At 42.6% G+C, this 14,613-nt stretch overlaps 1 long non-coding RNA gene across 2 annotated transcripts in view; it reads left to right on the forward strand.

Moving 5' to 3' along the window:
- The window catches only part of LOC122237947, a 29,587-nt gene that overhangs the window by 2,373 nt on the left and 12,601 nt on the right, over window positions 1–14,613 (forward strand). For both annotated transcript variants that reach the window (XR_006216752.1, XR_006216751.1), the window contains exons 2-4: window positions 1,437–1,570; window positions 4,695–4,839; window positions 13,878–13,975. This is a non-coding gene — a long non-coding RNA (uncharacterized LOC122237947). The remainder of the gene's footprint in view (window positions 1–1,436; window positions 1,571–4,694; window positions 4,840–13,877; window positions 13,976–14,613) is intronic.

Here is a 14,613-nt window from a genome sequence, read left to right on the forward strand (position 1 = left end):
GGAATTGGGTGACATTGTGGAGGTCGAGAAGAGAGATGTGAGATGAAGAACCAGGAAAGCCAGGGATATGATTTGGTCCAAATCCAAAGGCCTGAGAACCAGGAGCACCAGTGTCAGGCAGGAGAAAATGGAGGTCCTACCTCAGGCAAAACAAACAAATTCATCCTTTTGTTGTTGTTGTTGTTGTTGTTGTTGTTGTTGTATTTAGGTCCTCAACACATTGGATGGTGCCCACCCACATTGGTGAGGATGATCTTCTTTACTTAGTCTATGGATTCAAACGATAACCTCTTCTGGAAACATCCTCACAGACACACCCTGAAATAATGTTTTACCAGCTCTCTGGGCATCCTTTAGTCCAGTCAAGATAACACATAAAACAAACCATGATCATGATGTATGTCAACACTGGGGGTGCTTCTAACTCCCTTGTCATTCATGGGCCACTTAAAACTGTTCTTTTATTTTAAGTTAATCCATTTATTTTGAGAGAGAGGCAGAGAGAAAGGGAGAGAGAATTCCAAGCAGGCTCTATGCTGTCAGCGCAGAGCCCAGTGCAGGGCTCAGTCTCATGAACCGTGAGATCATGACCTGAAGTAAAATCAAGACCCAGATGCTCAACTGACTGAGCCACCCAGGTGCCCCAAAACTGTTCTTAATATTTCATATGTATAGGAACCTCATGTTATTTTGTCTGTGGTTATATTTCCTGTCCTTCAAGGCACAATCAAGCCCATTTGCCTCAAGTTATGCTTTTGTGGATTTTCCTTTCACCACATTCTGGCCCACTTTTTGATGTGTGAGAATTCCACAGGAGACCTTATTCAAGATGGCAGACCAAAGCACACACATGGAGCTCCACTCTCCCTTCAGATACCATTAATATTGTCATAAAGTAACCTAAAATTAAAAATAAAATCTCAGCAATAAAAAAACAAATGCAAGGGATCCATCAGCAGATAAGAGAGCTCAACCCATTTCTGGAATTTGTGGGAAAGGATGAAGACTGTGACCATGAGGCTGAGAGGAAGCAGCAGCTGCCTAGAACATAAAAGGTGAGAGAGCTGTAGCTATGGGAAGGGACTGGCAATGACAGACATCACAGCACAAGGAAGAGAAGTGAGGTAGAGAACAGAAGGACAAATATTTAGAAGAGTTCTGTCATCTCCCTCTCCAACTTTTGCTTGCAGAACTGCTTCAGCCTGGCCATTACTCTAAGACACAGAAATTGGAGGATTGTTCCCCCAGCAAACTCTCTGGGAAGAACTGGGGTAGCCACTATGGTCTTGGACTCCAGAATAAAACCCTGCTAATTTTGGCATTTAGGATGCTGCTAACATACAGCTAAGAAGGATACCTGCTGAGCAACAAGCCCATTGCTAACACTCAGAGGGTGTTAGGCTTCTAATTGGCCTTTTTATTGCCTTTTTTGTCAGGATGAATGGAGAATAAGAGGTCAACATTCATTGGAGAAAAGCAAGCACCATGATGTAGAGAGTCCAAGATTAAAAATCCACAGCAACAACAATGAAAACCCAGAAAAATCTATAGCAGGAAAACATTAAACAAGGTATTTAAATTTTTTTCAGAAAAAAAAAGATATTTTGGAAAATAAAAGGTATTTCAGATTCACTTTGCGATAATCTACATGAAAAAAGATACATGTTCTTAAAATAAAAGTATATCCATAAAATAAGAATAGGATCCTAGTGAAGAAAAACAATCAAGAAACAATAGGTCTTGAGGGGCGCCTGGGTGGCTCAGTCTGTTAAGCGTCCGACTTCGGCTCAGGTCATGATCTCACGGTCTGTGAGTTCGAGCCCCGCGTCGAGCTCTGTGCTGACATCTCAGAGCCTGGAGCCTGCTTCCGATTGTGTGCCTCTATCTCTCTCTCCCTTCCCCACTCATGTTCTGTCTCTTTCTCTCTCTCAAAAATAAACATTAAAAAAAAAAAAAAGAAATTTATGGTCCAAATAAAAAGTACGCTAAAATCAAATGTTATTTTGATTACACAAAAGGAGAACCCATTTGAAGTTGACTCTAGAAACATTTCCCTCCAAGGGATGAGGTTGTTGTGATGTTAGAACCACAGAGTCACTTGGCTCTGGATGGATACTTTCTATGTAGTTATGATAACGTTAATGCTGTTTATTGGTTTGGAACATTTAGAATCAACCTGTGTGCAAATCACAGCAGACTTGATTCTGTTTAAGGAACGCAGTGTAAACGCCATCAACCTTGACATTGTACAAATAGAGGTTCTGGTTACAAGGCCAGGAGGAGAAGCTGAGGGCAAAATGAAGGAAACAAGAATCATGAAATTGCTACCCTGGGCGGAGGCAGGAAGGGGATGTGGGAGCCGTAGAAGTTAGCTACGTCATCTATCACAGGGCGGAATCAATAAAAAAGGTCTAGAATCGATAAATCAAGAAATAGAAGTAGAAGCTTATTATTTAGAGCTGCAGAGATGGCAACAAAAAGAAAAACAATAGCAGATGACAATGGGTGCCTCAGGGCAGCCCAACGGAGAAAAGGGAGAGCAGAAGGGATTGTTGTTTTGCAAGAAGTCTTCTGTACTATTTGTTAATTAATCACAGGAACGTCACCTTTATGAAAAATTTAAACAATCATATTTGTAAACAAAATCTCAAACAAAAACGAAAGGCTGCATGAGCTATGTAAAAGATGCAAGTTAGACAGAGGGCACTGTAGTAATCCTATTTACAACAGAAATTCAAGATTACTATCCAGCCTCCTTCTCCTGCCTACGGCCTCAGTAAGGCCTCCCGAGATTTGTGTTTGGGGGTCAACATTCAGCACCGCGCACACAGCTGGCCTGGCGACTGGGGAAGAATGCTGGAGGACAAGTCAAGTATCATGTGGTAATAACATCTGACCCCTAATCAATAGCACAGGGCATTTCTCCAACTTGCCTGGCTTCTCAGGCCATCTGCCTTTTGGCCACTCACATGTAGTCAGCTCCCATCAAACAGCGGCTTGGCCACTATGTGAAGGAACCCGGAGGGAGGAGACTGTTCTGCCAGTGACCCCAATTCTATTAGAGTGTCACCACACACTGCAGGTGATTAAGGCTTGTGTTGGAACTGTCCCAGGTTTTTTTACTTCCTCGTCGCAATTTCCTGGCAGCTGTGCTCCAAGGCTAGATGAAATCTTGACTCTTACCAGAAGCCACTCTCAATAAACATTTGCTGAATAAATGCTTGCATACATGAATGAATGATTAGAAGCCAGAGGAAAAAGCCTCCAAGAGAGGCTTGGGGCGAGCAGGACAGCAAGCGGGTACTCGGGATCTTTGCAGGTGGGGGAGAGGGGTGGGCATGCCGGGCGGCATGTGGGGGATGTGGGGGCGAGAGCAGGCCACGGACAGCTGGCTTTTCCTATTAGCTTTCTCTTTGTGCCGTTTGCTCTGAACTCTTCTTTCTCTCCTGCCTTGTGCCACTCGGCCCCGGGACCTGGGCTTTCATGTGTCCTCCTGGCCACCCTTCGGTTCTGTTCAGCATCTGCAATGCACATCCTATGTACATAATTCTAATACTTGGCTTCTCCACATTCACAGAATGTTCCTATCATTTCCCTTCTTGTGTTTCTTCCTGCATAGTGTCTAGCCTTTTTTAGGAATTACAACAGAGGGAGGACAGGTTACCCCCTACACACCACTCGCCCCCCAGCTGACTCTTTCATGCTAGATGTACCTCATTGAGCTGTTCTGCATTTGGGAGCTTTCTCTCCCTCCCTCCCCCAGTAAGCAACTCTGAATAAGACTTTTTCAGCAGTAGTTCCAAGCCTCAAGGATAATCACCACAGGCAGTCGTGCAACCTGGGAAGGACCTCCTGTTCTTCAGTATTTAAAAGCCGGGAAAATGGATACACCATAATAGACTGTTCTTGTCACTCTCCACAGCCATTGCATCAAGGCAATAATACTTTTTTTTTTTAATTTTAATGTTTATTTATTTTTTAGAGAGAGAAGGAGAGAGACAGAGTGCAAGCAAGGTTAAGGACAGAGAGACAGGTTAAGCAAGCAAAGTTAAGGACAGGGAGACACAGAATCCAAAGCAGGTTCCAGGCTTCGAGCTATCAGCGTAGAGCCCGACATGGGGCTCGAGCCCACGAACCGTGAGGACGCTTAACTGAGCCACAGGCACCCCAAGGCAGTAATTCTAAAGAATTTTTCATGAGAAAAAAATAAATAACCTTTTTTTAAAAATTTTTTTACCATTCCAAACCAAAGTCCTGTAATGCTTCTCTTCTAAAAGCACAAAAATGGAGTTGAAACCATACTTTTCAAGGGAACTTCTAGTTGTCATTCCCTATAGGGAACGCGAAGTAACAAAACATTGTCCCTGTAAAAAATTTAAATAACTTGGCCCATGTATAAATAAAGCAAGGCATCACAATTTTAGAAACTAAGAGCCTATGAAACTGCAATTTCAGGAGCTCCAACACAGCTCAGTAATTTTATTATAGAATTTGCATTCTGACCTGCAGTACCAATTTGAACAAAATTTAAAGTATCTCCAAAGGGTATGTGTTGTGGGGGACAAATGAAAGTATCAAATAGCGCTCAGTCGTAGTAGTCACAAAATCTGGTGTAAAACAGAGATCAAGTGCAGTAAGTATATGCCTTAGCCCTAGTTTTAAAGTGGTACCCACTGATATTGTATTCAATTTAGGACAACTGGGATACTGCCATCAGTTTAAGAAGCCTTTCTAAGAAAACCGCCGGAAGCATCAGCCCTCTCTGATGGGAAGGCAACATGGGCAAGCAGTGGAAACAAGCAGTGGAGACTGGGTTCCAGGCACAGCTAGGACACTAAGGTGCCACGCAGCCTTGGACAACTCACCCAACCTCCCAGGCCAGAGTTTTCTTTATTGAGGGAGGAAAGTTCATATTGGGCTACATTTATTTTATTTTATTTTATTTTATTTTATTTTATTTTTATTCTATTTTATATTTTATCTTACTGTAGTTTTGTTTTTAAGTGAGCTCTCTATGCCCCCCCATGACCCCAAGATCAAGAGTCATATGCTCTACCGACTGAGCCAGCCAGACACCCCAATATTGGGCTAGATCTTAACCTTTCGTTGGTCACAGATGGTTTTGAGAATGGGGTGGGCCCATCCACCCACAGGGAAAATATACCTCGCTACATACACAAAACATTTTACATGCAGTTTTAGGGGCTCATCGCACCCCCAACCTCTCCATCCCCCCGCCCCATGCACATGGATGTATGAGGGCATGTGGGCTAGATGTTCTCCCTGGTTCTTCAAGTTCTCTCCTTCTTGAGGCTGCTGGGCTGCCTCCCCTTAGCTATTCACCAGGCTGGGCCACATCCTCCACTCTTAGAACCCCCTATTGTAGTCTTACAGTCAACAAATGCCCTTGATGAAAGATTATGGAATTTCACATCTGTAAATATTAACCTGCCTTCCTGAATCCTCTGTGTTGCTACTGAACACTATTCTGAAGAGGTAGAATATAAGAATCCCAAGGAAAGGAAGCTCAGATCTCACATTCAGACTCAGGGTGAGCCTTCCCTATGGAAAGAGCAAATCATGTTCAACTGTGAAAAGATAAAAATCATATTTAGAATAGCAGTTTCTGAAATATCAGATCATTATCAGCTTATTCCACCAAAAGATCATTAAATCTTTAGGTAAATTCATTGTTTTTTTTTCAGACCAATGTACACTGAGTGTCTATCGTGCTCCGAGCCTCGGGTAGTGCGGGAGAGACTAACATAAGTGAGATACAGTCCTGCATTCAAACAGCAGCTAGTCCAGTGGAAGAATAGGAAGAGAAAATTGCACTAGGAACATGCATCACTTTAAATGGAAATAAGCTGAGGGTGCTATGGTAGCATAATGGCGGAGGGGGGATGGGGTTCCACCACTGCCCAGGACGGTGGCTGTCATGGGTGAGGACAACAAATTTTCCAGAGTGACTAGAGCTTAGGGCCTGCGAGGGGACAGCCTAGCAGGTGGGAGCAGTCAGACTATGCTCTGCAAGTAGGTGGCACTTCTCTGATCTCATTATACATGCCATATATGGTGATGAAAACTTACCAGAGGATTTTCATCAGAGTAGAGTGATAACCCTGGAATTTTAGCAAGCGCATGTAGTGGATGGGTTAAAGATGGGGGAACCTGAGGCAGGTTAGTTAATGCTCTTTACACACATCTCTCTTTGGATGCTCTCCTGATGAAAGTTTCATTCGCCTAAGCCCCATGCTTATATGCCGGTTTTTGGTAAACATTTCTCCTTGCTCAATAGGTCATCAAGGTTTGCTGGGAGATGTTTGACCCCATGTTCCTCCATCATGATTTTGTTTTTAACCTCAGTTTGAACAAGAAATCACTTATATGGGCTCTTATACCCTGCATATGTGACCACAGATATGTTTTAACTGAGAAATACCACACCTAACTAGAAAGAGCTCACAAATCTATTGTGAATGTACTTGCAGTTGGTACTAATTTGCAGTCTTTGAAACGGTGAGCATGGGTGCTGGCAATGCCACCATATTGGTTCAAATGTCTTAACATTTTCTTTTAGAATGCAAGCATTTACAGTTTTGTATGTTCAGAATTATGAATGATATTCATATGTTACCACCAAGATGCTTTAGCTTGCCTCCCTCTACTCATGCTTTATTCTAGAAACATTTTCTGGGCCCCTACCATATTCTCAGATAATGTTCAATGTTCTGTTGTGTAAGACAGAGAAGGTCCCCGATCAGGTGGTGATCTCTGGCGATGTGATGGAGAGTGCCTCGGGCGAGCAAGGATCCAAGGAGGTAATACCCAAGCAGGAGCCATTGTGCAAACAGCAGGGAGAGGAGCACTGGAGGGAGGGAGAATTAGTGGCTGGTGCAGAGGTACTCAGACGGGTAAGAACTTGGTGTGTCTGAGAATTTGGATTGGGGTGGGAGGAGGTCAGACAGGAGAGGTAAGCCAGAACCAGAGAGCATGGGACACCAAATCTCAAACCTAAGACCCAATGCCTCTTTAAAAAAGAATTGTAGTGCCCCTCCTGCGGCTCAAAAAGGAAATTCCTTTCTATGTTAATTTCACCTTCACTGTTTTAAAATTTAAAAACATATTAAGACTACAAAAGCTATCAAATTTCCCTAGGAACAATAAGAATGGTATTAAACCATGAATTCCTGCCCCTAGTTTGTAGGTGGCCAATGAATTGATGGACCTCATCTGCAATTTTTCCCATGAGAAGAGTGAGACCTCTCCTCCATGGCCCATGTTGATTATTACTTATTTTGTTGTAAGATTTCCATGGTAACCATAGTCTATCATTGGGAAATAATTTTTGCTTCGTATAGAAGTTCCCTCATCTCATCTCTCAACAGATGAGTATCATTAGTTCAAAATTTTTGCTCGTAAGTCCAAACTGGTATCATCAATCAACCATTAATTCCTGTTAAAGGAGTAATTTTAAAAAGCAATTTATAATAAAGTGCTTTGTATTTCAACACGTAAATGTTTAGGCACAACTCCGCTGGAAGACAGAAGTAAGCAGATAACGGCCCACTTAGGCAGAATCAACGTGCATGTGAAGGGGTGTTGCAGTAATGATTCAAACATGGTCAGTGGCTCCTTCAGCAGTGAGGAGATTTTCCGAAATGGTGAACATTTCTAGATAAAATTTGGAACAAAACACAGCACATCCTTTTCTATTTTGTACTTAATATGTAATATCAAGTCTGGATTCAGGCTCAGGTAATGATCAACAGGCAGAATGAAGGCTCATCCTGGGGCGCCTGGGGGGCTGAATCAGTTAAGGGTGGGACTCTTGGTTTCAGTTCAGGTCATTGATCTCCTGGTTCCTGAGTTTAAGCCTTGTGTCGGGCTCCATACTGGCAGTGCAGAGCCTGCTTGGGATTCTCTCTCCCTCCCCCGCTCATTCTCTCTCTCTTAAAATACATAAATAAGTTGAAAGAAAGAAAGAAAGAAAGAAAGAAAGAAAGAAGGCTCATCCTGTAGCTGCAGGACATCTAGCATACTTACCCCGCCCACTAAATGCCAGTCGCAGCACCCCCTCCCAATCACTATGATAATCATAATCCCATAAAACTCTAATCACCCCCTAGGAATGAGAACCACTGAGGCAGTGCCTCATGAGCTACAGGAGGGTTTGGAATTGATGCTAAGCACCTGTGGGAACTCAGTGAAAGCTTTTGTGCTAGGAAGTGACATGAACTGATTTGCTTTTTAATTTTTTTTAACGTTTATTTATTTTTGAGACAGAGAGAGACAGAGCATGAACAGGGGAGGGGCAGAGAGAGAGGGAGACACAGAATCTGAAACGGGCTCCAGGCTCTGAGCTGTCAGCACAGAGCCCGACACGGGGCTTGAACTCACGGACCGTGAGATCATGACCTGAGCCGAAGTCTGATGCTTAAGCGACTGAGCCATCCAGGCGCCCCCGATTTGCATTTTTAAAGGTTTTCCCTGGTGCCATGTGGAGAGTCAATTGTAGCAAGAGCAAGATTAGTGACCTGGGAGACCAACCAGAAAGTGATGGTTGTGGTCCAGGCAAGAGATGATGGTGCCTTAGGCTAGGAAGGAAGGAGCAGAGATGGAAAGTGGAGAAAGATGTGTTTTGAGGGTAGAGGCAATGGGATCTACAGATGGGATGGATGTGGGATGAGAAAAGATTTGTGGCTTTAGCAACTGCGTGAATGATGGTGGTCTTTACCAAGAAGGGGAAGAGCATGTGGGGGTGTGGCATGGGATCAAGTTCAGTTTTGGCCATGTTAAGTTTGAGATGTCACCCATGTGGAGATGTCAAGCAGGCACTTGGATATCTGAGTTCCCAAGGGATGCCCCGGCTGGAGACACATCTGTGAGTCAATGGTATATAGAAGGTAATCAAAGCCATGGGATTGGAGAGTGGAAGAAGTCACCTTGGGAGGGAGGTGTATAAAGAAGAGAAGGACAGCTAGGACAGAGCCTTGGGGCCCTCCAACACCATTAAATGAGGCCTCTACTCTATTAATTATTCCATTAAGAGCAACACTGAAGTTTTTACATTAATTTTAATGGGAATATTTAATGATTAATGACACCAGTTTTGGCTTATGAACAAAAATTTTGGAACTAATTATACTCATTTATCAAAGCATGGAGATGTACTTCTTCATGAATTTCAAATTATTTCCCAATGCATAGAGTATGATTATCATAACAGTCTTGTGATACAAAAGTAGTAATTAATGTTTGGATTAAGGGCAGTCTACATAAGGGAGAACTTGGGCTTGCCTTCTCATGAAAAACTATAGATGAAGTCTATTAATCAATATTTATTGGCCCCCTACAGAATAGGCACTGAGGTTTTTCAGCTTAAAAATCACTTATATATTCTCTAAGGGAATTTGATGGATTCCTTTTTTTTTTTAATTTTAAAAATCTTCCTTTTTTATAGCTTTATTAAGATATAACTTTCATATCATGCAACTTTATCGTTTTTTAATTTGAAGGCAGTGAAGGTGAACTTTCAAATAGACACATATAGATTAAAAAATAAATCACCCTGGCAGCCTAACCAAACATAAGTATGGCAACTCCTGTTTATTGGGCACCAACTCAGGTACCGATATGACAAGCAGACTTGTCCCTCTTCTTCACACATCACTGAAGGGTGTGACTCCCATTTTACAGAGAGAAACCCAGGGTCAAAGGACTGGAGAACTTCACAAGGATCACCAGAGATCACCAAGGGTCAGAGTCTGGATATAGGTCTCTGACTTGGACCCTTTCTCTCTCCCTTACTTCCTCTTGCTCCAGTCTCCTGAAAGACAGAAGCTCCAGTCTGGAATATATATAGGAACCCTCCATCCATTTTAAAGATAGATCAGGACGCCTGGGTGGCTCAGTCAGTTAAGCATCTGACTCTTGACTTCTGCTCAGGGCATGATCTCAAAGTTCATGAGTTCAAGCCCCATTTGGGCTCTGTGCTTGAGATTCTCTCTCTTTCTGCCCCCCTGCCCCCACTCCACTGCTGCACCCCTGCTTGAACTTTCTCTCTCAAAATAAATAAATGAACTTAAAAAAAAAAAAAAGGTTGATCAGTGTCACAACCTATTTGGATTGGTGTCTCAATCATTGAAATTTTAAAGCGTTTTACTGTCACATAGGGGCACCTGGGTGTTTCAGTTGATTAAGCGTCTGACTTTGGCTCAGGTCATGATCTCATGGCTCATGAGTTTGAGCCCCGTGTCAGGCTCTGTGCTGACAGCTCAGAGCCTGAAACCTGCTTTGGATTCTGTCTCCCTCTCTCCCTGCCCCTCTCCCACTCATTCTCTCTCTCTCTCTCTCTCTCTCTCTCTCTCTCTCTCTCTCTCAAAAATAAACACACACAAAAAAATAAAGGCTCTTTACTGTCACATGAGGATTAGCTTTAGAGACATTTCTTAGTGGTGTTACAGTTAATGCCTTATGCTTAAGTAGAATTACATATCCTATAAAGGTTAAATGGGTTTATCTTGTCTCCTTCCTCTCAAAAGGACTATGCAAATTTAAATTTCTAAATATACTTAGTCAAGTGAGGGGATGGAGCTGGAAAATTGGTAGGAACATGAGTTAATGGATTTTACTAGATACGAGTGGGTTATTAATATACGATGACTGGTAACTGGTAGAATCTGCTGTGTATTTAGGCAGACACCCAGGGCACAGTGACTGCCAGTTCACCCAGTTAGGAATCATACGCTTCCAGAAGTAGAATAGGAGGCTTCCATGTCCTGACCAGAGGAGACAGAATTACACTACCAAAATAAATCCTTGCCTACACAGGGATAAACAAGAATTTGGAATGTTGGAACGACACAGAAAAAGAATGGCTAAGGTTGTGGGGAAGGCATACGCTGGATGTAAATTTCCAGTGGGGTGGCCTCTCAGCAGATGGAGGAGACTCTGGGTCAGAACTCTAGAGAAGCCCAAATCCTTTGGGATTAGTGACACTCTAAGGCAGGAGTTACGATTCTGAGACCGGGTTTGGCAAATATTCAAGGTAGAATAACGTAGGATGGAACCAGGAATAAAGACATTATTTTAATATTGGGAAACACAAGGGTAAGAGGTATCCTAATAAGTGGCTAGTCTATAAATTAAGGGTGGATTAAGGAGTAATGTAAATCAATATTTGTAAGTACTCTGAAAGCAGTTATTTAGTAAATAGAATAAAACTGGCAATAGTGTTACATCAAGAATCTTCTGTCAAGAATCTATAGGTAGGATTCTTGTTGGAAGCAGCAGGAGAAAATGGACAAGATTTATATTTTATTAACATTAGCTGTGCTATACACACTGGCCACTGCTTTTTTTTTCTTTAATGTTTATTATTGTTGTGGGGATTTAAAAAATTCTTACTGGGTTTCAAATCATCTACGATGTCCCAGAGATAAGAGTTCATTTATTAGGCCTGGGGCACATGGGTGGCTCCGTTGGTTAAGCATCTGACTTTGGCTCAGGTCATGATCTCACGGTTTGTGAGTTTGAGCCCCGTGTCGGGCTCTGTGCTGACAGCTCGGAGCCTGGAGCCTGCTTCGGATTCTGTGTCTCCCTCTCTCTCTGACCCTCCCCACTCATGCTATGTCTCTCTATATTTATTTTTAATTTTTTTTAACACTTATTTTTGAGAGAGAGAGAGAGAGACAGAGTATGAGCAAGGGAGGGGCAGAAAGAGAGGGAGAATCAGAATTTGAAGCAGGCTCCAGGCTCCAAGCTGTCAGCACAGAGCCCAATGCAGGGCTCGAACCCACTAACTGCGAGATCATGACCTGAGCCGAAGTCAGACCCTCAACTGACTGAGCTACCCAGGTGCCCCAAACATTAAAAATTAAAAAAAAAAAAAAAAAAGAGTTTATTAGGCCTGTATTGATGAAGCCCTCTAGGTCATCGTCACCATTGTACCCAAGCCACTATTAAGCGCTTACTGTGTGCCTGCTTCTGTGCCAAGTATTTAGTGCACATCACAGCATCACACAACCTGTGAGAGTGTGACTATTATTCTTCCATTTACAGATGATGAGACTGAAGCTCATACATTAATTCGCTTGCCTGAGATGACACAGCTGGAAGGTGACAGAGTCAGCATTAAAAAAAATGTCTATAATAATTCATGTGCCCAGATTCTTTATCACATCTGCAACATAACTATACATCCATGCAATGGAAATCCATGCAATGGAAATATGGTGGAGGTGAATTTATTCTTTTGTCTCCATCTGACCCAAGACTAGAGGAAAAAACAAAATTTTCTCTCATGTTCTCACAAAATATCTAGTCTTAAGGAATAACAGCAGCTTGATTTCAATTTGTTTTTTTTTAACCTTTTAAAAACTTACTCTCCAAGGCTATCTTACTTTGATTTACTTGTCTTTGAGATCAAGGCAGGGGAGGGGGTAATTTACACATTGTCAGCTTTTCACAAAGTCTTCCTTAAAGCCATTCCTGAGCTTTTAAATATAACAGGACCCTGCCTTTTAAACTGCGAATTGCATCTCGGTGAGAATGTATTATGGCTTTTCAGTTGCTAGCATTGAGCTTCCAGATCTTCCGTGAAGAGATTTTCAGTTCCAGTGCTTGGAAACTGTAGGCCTGAGAATTCCCTCCAGCACCATCCTTGGGGACCACTGCCTTAAAAACCACTTAAGAATTGTGCGGATTTTAAAATTACAGTCAACAGACTCAATTAAAAAAAAAAGAGTTTCCAGTAAACTGCCTACAATCCCAATTCTCCCAGAAAAAATAAGAAATGTGTATGCAACAAAGAAATCAATGCACATTGAGACCAAACAGCTCGTCTTCTGCGTTGGGTGAAACCTGAGTTTTGAGATCTAAATCTGGTACGGTAATGTGCCAGGCATTCGGCACCATTCCCTCTGAGAAGTCTTCCCTGAGTCTTCGGGTCCAGTTTATACTCCCTTCTGTGCCCTCTGCTGTCACAGCACAATGTTATTGTGTCACTTATCTTCCTTTCTCATTAGAGTGCAAGCTGCGCAGGTAGGGCGGGGGATTTATTCGCTTTTATCACTCAGCACAATGGTTGGCACAGGGTTGGTGCCGATAACTGCTTAACAAATGGAGCCAATCACCTTGATGCTAGTGACTAACCTTTAGACCTGAATTTCCTATAGCATGCCGAATATCTCTATGCCGGGTTGTCATAACCACCTGGTTCAAGGATAAAGTAATTTAATCACCAACGGTTAGTACAGGTGACTTTCAGTTTCTTCCTTTTGTTTTCCTTAGACTTTAAAAATCTTTAGCGAACCAGTATTGTTTGGTTAAAAGAAAATTACCTATAGAAATGGTGTATCTTTAAAAAAGTCAGGTATGGGGCTCCTGGGTAGCTCAGTTGGTTAAGTGTCTGACTCTTGATTTCAGCTCAGGTCATGATCTCATGGTCCTGCGGAGACTGCTTGGGATTCTCTCTCTCTCTCTCTCTCTCTCTGCTCTTCCCCCACTCCTGCTTACTTGCACTCTCTTTCTCAAAATAAATAAGTAAGCATTTTTTGAAAAGTCAAGTATGTTCAGGGTGCCTGGGTGGCCCAGTCGGTTGAGCGTCCGACTTCAGCCCAGGTCATGATCTCGTGGTCTGTGGGCTCGAGCCCCGCATCCGGCTCTGTGCTGAGAGCTCAGAGCCTGGAGCCTGCTTTGGATTCTGTGTCTCCTTCCCTCTGTCCCTCCCCCGCTCACGCTTGGTCTCTCTCTCTCTCTCTCTCTCTGTCAAAAATAAACATTAAAACATATAAAAATAAAATTTTAAAAATAAAAAAATAAATAAAAATTCAAGTATGTTCATACTGTATTGCTTAAACCACGTATTCTTGCAGGCTGACAAAAACTCAAACTACATGAAGCGAAAGAGCGGATTAGCCATAAAGATTCTGGTGTCGCAGGATAACCATTAACAGGAATGTGGCAGCGCTTGGTAAGTCCTACACCCTACAGTCTGGATGCCCTTAAAACTCTCTCTTATGTTCTCATCCCCAGCCCATAGAGCCAAAGAGGTGGTAGGGGCAATCCCAAGGTTTACCTTAGCTTCAGCCAGACACAGAAAAACTCTTCTAGTCTCAGCATTCCTACAGAACAGGTCCCTACGGAGACCACCTAATAGTGGCCAGAGGGACTGTTTGATAAATCCCACGGTAATCCTGTAGGTTGGAGGAATGTCTTCAGAAACTGGTGGGCAGATGCCGGGGTGGACCAAGCAACAGGTTATCTGTCACGTATACTTCTACTCAGACTGTTCTCTTGCCCAGAAGTTTCTCCAATTATGAAAATGCTTCCAACCTTCAAAGCTCAACCTTAAATACCACTTCCTCTGTAAAACCTTTATGGATCTCTTTACTCACTGAAGTCTGAACTGTATCTTCTTTCCTTTGTGCTTTTCCTTCTGCCTTATTTTATACTGTTTATATGTCTGCAAACTAACAACAGAAACATATATAATGGAATTAACTCTAAATTTTTAAGTCCTACCCGAATTGAAATTCTGATTCCCAGACTAACTAGCTAGGTGACTTTGGGCAAGTTATTTAGCTTCTGGGCTAGTTTCCTCATTTATAA

Source organism: Panthera tigris, chromosome B1 (assembly GCF_018350195.1).
Source record: "Panthera tigris isolate Pti1 chromosome B1, P.tigris_Pti1_mat1.1, whole genome shotgun sequence".
In the NCBI taxonomy this organism is placed as follows: domain Eukaryota; kingdom Metazoa; phylum Chordata; class Mammalia; order Carnivora; family Felidae; genus Panthera; species Panthera tigris.